Raw genomic sequence first — 11,207 nt, 5'->3', positions numbered from 1 at the left:
CTGGAAAAACCATAGCTTTGACTTTATGGACCTTTGTTGGCAAAGTAATATCTCTGCTTTTTAATACACTGTCTAGTTTATCATAGCTTTCCTTCCAAGGAGCAAGCGTCTTTTAATTTCATGGCTGCAGTCACCTTACACAGTGATTTTGGAGCCCTAGAAAATAAAATCTGTTATTGCTTCCATGTTTCTCCATATTTGTCATAGAGACTGAGGAGATTCATGTTTAATATCTTGGCAAGACTGCCTCAGAAGTGCTATGTGCTCTCTGATCAGGAGACACATCAAGTCCCGTGTGTTTCTTCAAATAATATTAGCAATTCTTCAAGTTCAAGCTCTATGCCCATTAATTGATTATGTGGAGCAAAATGGTGGTATTCCATCATTATACGTTATTTACTGGAACAATTGTATAAAAAGAAACTTCCCCTAAATATTGTTTACTTACTTAGTGGTACCTTCTGTAAAGAAAACTGCAACTTAATGAACAATTCCCCAAGCATCCTCTGTGGTCGCCAATAAGCTTATTTCTACCCCCTCCCCCATGCTAATATGAATTTGAAGTTTAAAGCACATTAAAATAATTCAATTCATTGCAATATAGCCCTTACTGATACTCCAATTACCTTCTCTTTCAGTAGTGAAAGTGACTTTAAGTTGGCTCCTTCATCCTTTTGATAAGATTCTAATTCTCTTTGAGACCTTTCTTGATATCAGTATCACAAGGTGCTTCTGTCTCATCTTGACTATTTTCTGACTTGGAGTCAGTCATTTCTCTAAGAATCTCTGTTTTTTCTTGGTGCAAAACATTATTTCCAAATCAAATTGTTTAACCTAAAGATATCCACTAGAACTGTTTTATTTCTACATCTTTCCAGTGGACAGAGATAGCAAATATATATTCATACTTCTACATATTCATATATATTCATAATTCAAATTCAGAACTACAGGTTTTTTAAATTGAATGTCTATCATTCAGCTGAATCTCTTTCTACTAATATCAGTAGTTTTGTTTTTAATGAAACTGGAAGTAATAGAAATGTGGTATCTCATACAGTTTCCTTTACTTTTCTGTGCATTATAGATAAAAGAATAAAGAAATACCAACAATGCCAATAACAATATAATTGAGGAAAGCAGTTTTATTTTGTCACTGTCCTGGGGGTACATATAAATTATTGTGTTTTATAGTCTCTTGGGATAGTTCTTATCCATATGCTTGTTCCACAAAAGGCTTAAACAGATTAATTTTTACACTGTGTTCTCAATGTCCAGAGGTGACACCTTAGAAATTCATTTTATAATGATAACAAAATGAATGTGGTTTCCAACTCACATGTAACCAAACAAGGTATATTCCTTATAGTCTAGCCTTAACTGTAAGATCAGCGGGTGTCTCAAAGGCCTGGGTGGAGGTGGGTCAGGGACCCCTGGTTTCCCCAGATGCTGGATCCTTGAACTTTCTCCTCTTCCTGGCTGAACTTGAAAGTACGAAATTTCCTGGAGTCAAGCTTCAATCTTAGCCTAACAGTGGCTTTCCACATCCAATGGAGACCTAGGAACGAGAAATTCTAAATAAAATTGAACTAAACTGGAATAGCATCAATTAAAATTCGAATAATAGGGCACCTGAATAAAATACAGTTCTTCCCATTCAGGTCTGGAACCCTCCACCCGAAAGCTGCCATCCTAGCTGATCAGCGACATCGCAGCCCCCTCTACCCCCCGCCACCATTTACTCACAAGGACAGCCGTGCAGTTACAAGACGTGCGGTGCGAAGCCCCCTGGGGAGGCAGGACTCTGTGGTCTCTGTCTCTGCCTTTTACCCGCGAGACCCAGGGGACCCGACAGGGCGATGGCAATGGTTCGGTCGCTTCGCCCCCTGGCGGCAGGGCCGGGCCTTGGACGGCCAGTGACGGGCAGAGTCGCCCGGGTCCAGCGGGGACGCCCGGGATGATCTCACACCTGCCTGCCAAATCCGTGCACACTGCGCTGGTCGCGGATACGGGAGCCGGAAAACAGGTTCTATTAGGGGAGTAAAATGTCTTTTAGTTAAACAGAAATATCCCACCGAGATTTGAACCTGGATCGCTGATGCAGAGCCCAGAGCACTCACCACTACACCATGGAACCACGACTAGGGGTGCTATCTCACAGCTGATCCAGACCATACTCAGCTGGGAGGGCCCAGGACTCGCCTCCCACCCCGCCTCTCGTCACCCGGACCCGAGCCGCTTCCTCCGTGACGCCAGGGGGCGCCGGCCCGCGGCCGTCTCTTCAGGTTTGAACGTCGTGGAAAGAGTTGAAATCCATTCGGGATGAGCGACAGGGAGGGACTTTTAGGCCTCCCCTAAATGCACCCGCTCTCCCTGCATTTCTAGAGTTCTCTGCCCTGAGGTAAAATTCCCGCCAGGGGAAAAAAAAAAAGTCCCTTTCCTCTTTGCAATTGTCCTCTTCCCGCTGCCCTGGGAACTCTGAACGTCCCCAGAAGAGCCCTTGGGACTTCGTGGGATGTCCCCTCCCTGGGATCTCAGGGTAGAATGGGGGGAAGGCGCTGCCGGCTTCGTTGGGGGGTGGAAATCGAAGCGACCACCGTGCCCCACTTCACACTGTGTGCACCCATGCCCTTCAGGCTCTGCTGGATTGTGTAACAGGAGTTTGTGTGCTGGAGGCACAGTAAAGCCAAACAAAAGGAAATGCAGGAGTCTGAAACAGAGAAAGGCTTATTGCAGGGCTGGGCAAGGAGAAAGGGGACTCCTGCCTGTTCAAAAGGCTCAGACTGCCTGATAAGTTTTGGGGGAGAGTTTTTATATGCAGTATTTAGGGGGAGAGCTGCAGGGTATGTGATCTTCCTGGACTGGTTGGTGGTGAGGTAACAGGGTCCTGTTCCGGGAATCTCAGTCAGTCTTCCGGTTCTAACTAATCTGGGGTTCCGGTGCCTGTGCTCTGCCTGAATGTACCATCCTCCCACCATCCTTCCCACGTGGGTGAGGCCCTAGTTCCTGAAGAAATTAAGAGATATATATCAGATAGTTATGTACGTTCCTTGAGTTGGAACCTGGACCCTGCCCCATGGCTGCATTATTGTTTCTTTCTTTCCAACTGTGGAAAGAATTGGTGAAGTGAAAGCTCAGGAGGGAAGTTGTTGAGTAGCTCAGTCCTGTCCACTCAGGAGAGAAGTTGAAGAGTCAACAAACCTGTCAATCCAACAGTCCGAGTGCTTCCAGCTACCAAAGTGAAGCTTAGGGAGGTCTGAGGAAAGGCGTGTCACACTGTAGCTGTCAGCTCTTGGCACCTGCTGCTAAGTGTCTGTAGGGCTTGGGACTGTCGTGATCTGGTATCTGCTGGATACTGTGAACCACCTTCAGAGAACAGCTGCTTCACCTCCATGTCTAAATGTTGGCCATATTCCCCTTTTGGCTAACCTTAGCTCAGAACATGTATTATTATTTCTTGATCGTCTTTGTCTCTGCATTCCCTCACTTAATTAGTTTGAATCTGCCCTTTGAAACCCAGTGAAGGTCTAGGGAGCTGAAACTTTTCCCCAACAAATATGAAATGAGGGACATGGAAAGGCTTTTGTAAATAGGAGAGCCCCACAGGGTCCTGTTCCATGTCAGTGGCCCACTTTTCTTTGATACTCAGTCTTGAGAGGATCAGGTGTTGGACAAGAAAAGGCATAATATTTTTTATAGATAATTTAAAAATAAACTCCCAGAGGAACTTGGCTTTCAGGATACTTGGTTTCAAGGTGTGGTTGGGTGTAATCCTATTATAGGATTTGGGCTTGGTTGGGTGATTTGTGATTTGGGGAAAGATTGGAAAAAACAGGGTTAGCTCCATATTGAATACTGTTAGTGTGCACAATTCTATGACTGGAGTAAGGAAGTAGCAGTTATTTCCTTATGAAAAGAGGAAGATGTTTGAGATTTTGTAGGTTGCCCAGTGACCTTATTTTCCTCTGGGCAAAATTATGAGGGTGCCTTCTTTTATTGATTTTATCAAGGTCTCAGAAAAACCTTGTCTTAAGTTGATATTCTGTATCTGAGATTGTTTATTTCCAATGAGAAGAAATCAGTCAGACTGTAAGTGTCAGGCCATCTCAGGGCATCAGAGGCTGGTATTTTTCTTTCTCATTGGAAATCTCTATAACGAGAAATCAGAGCATTCTGCTATCTCAAGCTGTAGGTTCAAACTTGACTGAGTTACAGTGTGACTTTGACTAAGTTTCTGGAATATTCTGTGGCTCAATTTGTCACTTAAAAATGAGACAAATAGGAGTTCTTCCTACATGGGTTGCCCAAGGTTTTAAATAAGTTGTGCAGGTAAAGCATTTAGTCCAGTGCTTAGCATGTAGTAAACACTTGATACATGGTAGCTTGTATCAGTCCTTCACTGTCAGCATTTTTATCATCTGTTTTGTTCTTTTAAACAACCGCAGACCCTTTCAAAATATGAATGATTATAAATAAATGGTCTCCAATTAATAGACATGAAATTGGCTCTAGTGTTTATTTATATAGGTAATACTTCAGAGGATATCTATATCTAATCCAGTCATATCTCAGTATACTCCTGGGATTGGCTTCAGCACCCCCACCCCCCCCCCCACTAATAGTAAAATCTGCAGATGCTCAAGTTCACTATATAAAGTGGTATAACATTTGCATATAACCTATCCTCCTGTACACTTTAAATCATCTCAGGTTACTTAAACACCTAATACAATGTAAATTCTATGCAAATATGCCCAACAGATTTAAGTTTTGCTTTTGGAACTTTCTGGGACATTTTTTCTGAATATTTTAATCTGCAGTTAAATTTTTGGATGCCTAACCCATGGATATGTTTCAGGAAGGGGGACCTCTTCCAGGGCCCAAGAGTGGGCTCTTGTCTAACACTTAGAAATGAATTGTCTGAGGAGACACAGAAAGCAAGAGACTTTATTAGGAAGTGGCCCCTGGGCAGAGAGCAGCAGGGTACGGGAACCCTGGAAAATTGCTATGCCATGTGACTCGCAGTCTTAGATTTTATGGTGATGGGATTAGTTTCCAGGTTGTCCCCAGCCAATAAGTCTTAGGGTCCTACCTGGTGGCATGCACATCACTCAACCAAGATGGATCCAGCCAGAAGGATTCTTGGAGGTTGGTAGGGCATACGGCCAGGAGTCTCCTTTCTCCTTTTGACCGTTCCCAAATTCTGGCTGGTGATATTGTTACTGAAATGTATGCGTGAGGGGTCCAGCTGCTCACTGCTCAAAAGCCAGTAAGCAGACCAGGTTGGTGGAAAGGAAAGTTTGTTTTACTTCAGATGCCAGCAACTGGGGGAGAGGGTGGCAGACATCTGTCCAAAGGTCGCCCCCCACACACAAGTAGTGGGTGAGAGCTTTTATAGATGGGGGTGGGGGAATGGGTGGGGGGAGGTAACATGCAGAACAGTCATCTCACAATCAACTTCAATTGGTCATCAGTGGTGTGACCAGCATCATCTTGGTTGTTTTAGGTACAGTTAATCTTCAGTTCCATGGTACACTTGTTCCCATTTCTTTGCAGTCGAGTCTTGAAATTATGGCAGCTTAAGTCCTGGGTATAGTCTGGTCATCAATACAGTTAACTTCTCCACCTGGTGTTTTGGTATCTATAAGACAGCTCACTAGATATGGCTCAGAATATCATCTATTAAGATAATATTATCTATTGAGCACATGAGAAAGAACTAAAGTTCCTTGACTATGTTTAATGACTACATTATTATTATTTAGTCTCCTTAGACTGTTCTCCTTTGTTTCAGCATGCCTCTGATTAAACTTATTCTTTGACTGAAGTTTTCCACAGGCAAAAGCCAGGCAGAGGACATGGTTGGAGGGCAAGGACCATATATGGTCCTGCTCTGTTTCAGTCCCCTCTTTCCTTTGATACTCCTCAGTCTTGAGGAGGGACAGGTACAGAGCAAGAAAGGCAATAAACTTTCATAGTTCCTGGACAAACATTTGAAAATTACTGGGCATATTACCGGAGAAGGCGATGGCACCCCACTCCAGTACTCTTGCCTAGAAAATCCCATGGAAGGAGGAGCCTGGTAGGCTGCAGTCCATGGGGTCACGAAGAGTCGGACACGACTGAGCGACTTCACTTTCACTTTTCACTTTCATGCGTTGGAGAAGGAAATGGCAACCCACTCCAGTGTTCTTGCCTGGAGAATCCCAGGGACGGGGGAGCCTGGTGGGCTGCCGTCTATGGGATCGCACAGAGTTGAACACAACTGAAGTGACTTAGCAGCAGCAGCAGCAGCAGCAGGGCATATTACAATGAGGATAATAATCAAAATGTACCTTTGTACTATTTTTTATCTTAATGATTAAAGCAGATAAACAGTATATGTTTAATAGGCCACAAATAGGCTGTTTGTTTAGCCTAAAGTTCAAAATAAATCATGTATAGTCCAGAATGACTTCGCCATACCTCAATATGTGAATTTTTTTTTCCATTCCAATGAATATTTTTTCCATCATTTTTCACTTTTAAGTTGCAACACTTTATATTTATATATTTGCCTAGTTGTCCACATTGGGGTAAAACTAATCCGATATCATGAACAGGCTCAGAGGTTAATAGGGAAATGCTCTATAGGCCATACATTCTATCATTCATACCCAATTGTCACACGAACATTGTACATGTGCTTTAAGTAGTACACTTAAAATCAGCAGTGCTACCCATCATGAGCAGCTATACTCAGTGACAACTTTATTGAACAATTTTTCCATCCTGAACATTGGGGTCAAAAGTATGATTATAAAACAAACAATTACTTTCCATTAGAAGTCTCTGTTACCAAAATCAGTTCAATATTCCAGGAGAACTTTGCTTTCTTAACAGAGAGAAAACCTAACGTCAGGCTTGCATCAGCTTACTGTTAGTAACAAAATTCATTTACCTAATGAAAGTCAGTCTAATCTAAATCCTGACAACATATGAATTTTTTCAAAATTCCTTTTTCACAGACCTTTTGTCACTTTCTATATCCAAACAAATTTGTCCTGTATTTTTTCATCCAGAAACAAACAACTGTAGGGCAAAATTATTACCATCATTTTTCCTCAACAAAAATATCTCCATTCTGTATATGTTTTCTTGGTTGACAACATATATCCTACTTGCTTTACATACCAAAATGCTTCACTTATCATTTTTACATATTTTTACTTATCATATTTACATATTTTACAGTTTTTAACCATTGAAAGTTTTTACAAAACCAAGAAATTGAAATTGAAATGTTACACCAGCATTTTCTGATTGGCAAACTTAAGGACATATTTTATAACCTCAAAAAACATACAATTTTTATAGCATAATTTTTCTTCAGTGGTACAACATATATGTTTAATAAACCCAAACATCTTTAGTTTCCCTCTTGATCTTACAAGGAGACAAAAGTAGGTAAATTTAGATTTGTTTGATTTGTAAGTACTTATATTTTTTAAGGCCAGTTCCCTTTCACTTTTCACTTTCATGCATTGAAGAAGGCAACAGCAACTCACTCCAGTGTTCTTGCCTGGAGAATCCCAGGGACAGGGGAGCCTGGTGGGCTGCCATCTCTGGGGTCGCACAGAGTTGGACATGACTGAAGCGACTTAGCAGCAGCAGCAGCAGCAGAATTCTTTTACAAATTAACCTCAGAGATATCATCCAAAGACAAAAGGACATACTGAGACATCCAGACATCCAGACAGAGACCTAATTCTTTCATCTTTTTACATTTCATGAATTGAGCATTGCAAGTAAACTTATCAGTTTATGGATAATAATCAGAATAGCCAAATTACACACTCAATTTTAAAAGGCTTTCCTTTTTTTTCCCCGCCTCAGCTTGAAGTTTTACAGTTAACCAAAAACTGGAGTTCCTGTGGACTGTTTATTTCAAGGACATGATAAGTGTTAACTTCAAGTTTTCTCCTAGGCATGTTTTTGGTTTCTCAGGGCCTGAAAAAAATGTTTTATCAAGTTAGCTTTCCCTAACTGCATATGCAAAAAGAACCAGTTTTTTTAATTTCAAGACTTTCATCTTAACCAATATTGTCTGGAGTCTGAAGAATACTGTAGCCATACATTGTCCAAAAAAATTCTTTCTTAGTCTTAAATTCACAGCTAGATTTTTTCTTAATGAACTGAACCTGAATTTCCCATTTTACATAAGGTAATAAGAGTACCAGTTATACAAATGGAATGTAAGGCCACATACCACATGACAGATCTATCATAAACCCTCTCCAAGGGTGACCAGTACAGAGTCCCAAACAAACACTTCCCCAACACAAATGGTCCGCTGCTGCTGCTAAGTCACTTCAGTTGTGTCCAACTCTGTGCGACCCTGTAGACAGCAGCCCACCAGGCTCCCCGTCCCTGGGATTCTCCAGGCAAGAACACTGGAGCGTCTATAAATGGTCCATGGTGGTAGTCAAATGTCAGAATCCCAACACAAATGGTCCGCAGTGGTAGTCAAATGTCAGAACCAATTGGCAAAATACCCAAATGGCATTGGTGCTTACAAATGGTCCTCAACAGTGGTCAGATGTCAGCATCAATTGGCAAGAATGCCCAAAGGCACTTCATGTTCACAAATGGTCCTCAACAGCAGACTGACATCAGAACCAATTGGCAAAAATGCCCAAATAGCAATCAGTGCTCATAAATGATCCTCAACATCATTCATGTCAGAACCAATTGGGAAAAAGACCAAATAGCACCTCATGTGCCAAACAGTTCTCAACATGACACACATCAGAACCAACTGGCAAGAATGCCCAAATAGCAGGGAAAGTGAAGTCACTCAGTCATGTCCAACTCTTTGTGACCTTGTGGACTGTAGCCCATGAGGCTCCTCCATCCATGGCATTCTCCAGGCAAGAATACTGGAGTGGGTTGCTATTTCCTTCAGTAGTACTCACAAATGGGAAGGTTGCCTGTGTGCACATCGGTGGACTTACCCGGTCTTGGAGCTTGTCAGCTCATCCCAAATGCAAGTTTCCATTCTTTACCAAGAAAAGTATAAGTTGGCAGCCAATGCCTAGCAGGGGAAAAATGGAGGATCCTCAACACAAATAGTTTCAGCAGCTGCTAGGAATGTCCCCCAAGTCCCCTACCTGGGGCTAGCTAGCTACAAGCAGCAGGCTAATACACTGTCATAGCCGCTGGGTCTCCTGAAAGGCCCAGGAGAGTCAGGTGTCATGAACACACAGGTGCCAGCAGTAGCCAGCTGTAGCCAGTTGTAGCCAGCAGTAGCCAGCCCCACATTGGGCGTCAAAATCTGTCACTGAAAAGGTATGCGTGGGGGGTCCACCTGCTCGCCACTCAAAAGCTAATAAGCAGGCCAGATTGGTGGAATGGAAAGTTTGTTTTACTTCGGATGCCAGCAACTAGGGGTGGGGTGCGGGTGGAGGACATCCATACAAAGGCTGACTCCCCCTCCAACCCCCGACAAGCAGCGGGTGAGAGGTTTTATAGACAGTGGTGGGGGAGGTAACACGCATAAACAGCACAGTCATCTATAACAGTCATCTTCAATCGGTCATCAGTGGTCTGACCAGCATCATCTTGGTTTTTTAGGTAAGTTAATCTTTAGTTCCAGGGTACACTTGTTCCCATTTCTTTGCAGTCAATTGTCAAAATTGTGGCAGCTTAAGTCCTGGGTTTGCCATTCCCTTCTCCAGTAAGTATTCTTGCCTTGAGAACCCCATGAACAGTATGAAAAGGCAAAATGATAGGATACTGAAAGAGGAACTCCCCAGGTCAGTAGGTACCCAATATGCTTCTAGAGATCAGTGGAGAAATAACTCCAGAAAGAATGAAGGGATGGAGACAAAGCAAAAACAATACCCAGTTGTGGATGTGACTGGTGATAGAAGCAAGGTCCGATGCTGTAAGAGCAATATTGCATAGGAACCTGGGATGTCAGGTCCATGAATCAAGGCAAATTGGAAGTGGTCAAACAAGAGATGGCAAGAGTGAATGTTGACATTCTAGGAATCAGCGAACTAAAATGGACTGGAATGGGTGATTTTAACTCAGATGACCATTGTATCTACTACTGCAGGCAGGAATCCCTTAGAAGAAATGGAGTAGCCATCATGGTCAACAAAAATCTGAAATGCAGTACTTGGATGCAATCTCAAAAACGACAGAATGATCTCTGTTCATTTCCAAGGCAAACCATTCAATATCACAGTAATCCAAGTCTATGCCCCAACCAGTAACGCTGAAGAAGCTGAAGTTGAATGGTTCTATGAAGACCTACAGGACCTTTTAGAACTGACATCCATAATAGATGTCCTTTTCATTATAGGGAACTGGAATGCAAAACTAGGAAGAAACACCTGGGGTAACAGGCAAATTTGGCCTTGGAATACGGAATGAAGCAGGGCAAAGGCTAATAGAATTTTGCCAAGAGAATGCACTGGTCATAGCAAACACCCTCTTCCAACAACACAAGAGAAGACTCTACACATGGACATCTCCAGATGGTCAACACCGAAATCAGATTGATTCTATTCTTTGCAGCCAAAGATGGAGAAGCTCTGTACAGTCAGCAAAAACAAGACCAGGAGCTGACTGTGGCTCAGACCATGAACTCCTTATTGCCAAATTCAGACTTAAATTGAAGAAAGTAGGGAAAATCACTAGACCATTCAGGTGTGACCTAAGTCAAATCCCTTATGATTATACAGTGGAAGTGAGAAATAGATTTAAGGGCCTAGATCTGATAGATAGAGTGCCTGATGAACTATGGAATGAGGTTCGTGACATTGTACAGGAGACAGGGATCAAGACCATCCCCATGGAAAAGAAATGCAAAAAAGCAAAATGGCTGTCTGGGGAGGCCTTACAAATAGCTGTGAAAAGAAGAGAAGCAAAAAACAAAGGAGAAAAGGAAAGATATAAGCATCTGACTGCAGAGTTCCAAAGAATAGCAAGAAGAGCTAAGAAAGCCTTCTTCAGCGATCAATGCAAAGAAATAGAGGAAAACAATAGAATGGGAAAGACTAGAGATCTCTTCAAGAAAATCAGAGATACCAAAGGAACATTTCATGCAAAGATGGGCTTGATAAAGGACAGAAATGGTATGGACCTAACAGAAGCAGAAGATATTAAGAAGAGGTGGCAAGAATACACAGAAGAACTGTACAAAAAAGATCTTCACGACC

The 11,207-nt window shown here is 42.4% G+C and overlaps 1 long non-coding RNA gene across 1 annotated transcript; it reads right to left on the bottom strand.

The window, feature by feature from the left end:
* Nucleotides 1-1,126: 1,126 nt before the first annotated feature.
* Nucleotides 1,127-4,450, bottom strand: LOC112585573. Its single transcript, XR_003110027.3, has 3 exons — nt 2,121-4,450; nt 1,747-2,029; nt 1,127-1,558 (listed from the first exon to the last, which is right to left on the bottom strand). It is a non-coding gene; the product is annotated as an uncharacterized LOC112585573 (long non-coding RNA).
* Nucleotides 4,451-11,207: the final 6,757 nt, after the last annotated feature.

Source organism: Bubalus bubalis, chromosome 6 (genome assembly GCF_019923935.1).
Source record: "Bubalus bubalis isolate 160015118507 breed Murrah chromosome 6, NDDB_SH_1, whole genome shotgun sequence".
NCBI lineage: Eukaryota > Metazoa > Chordata > Mammalia > Artiodactyla > Bovidae > Bubalus > Bubalus bubalis.
This window is presented reverse-complemented; position numbering and strand designations above follow the sequence as displayed.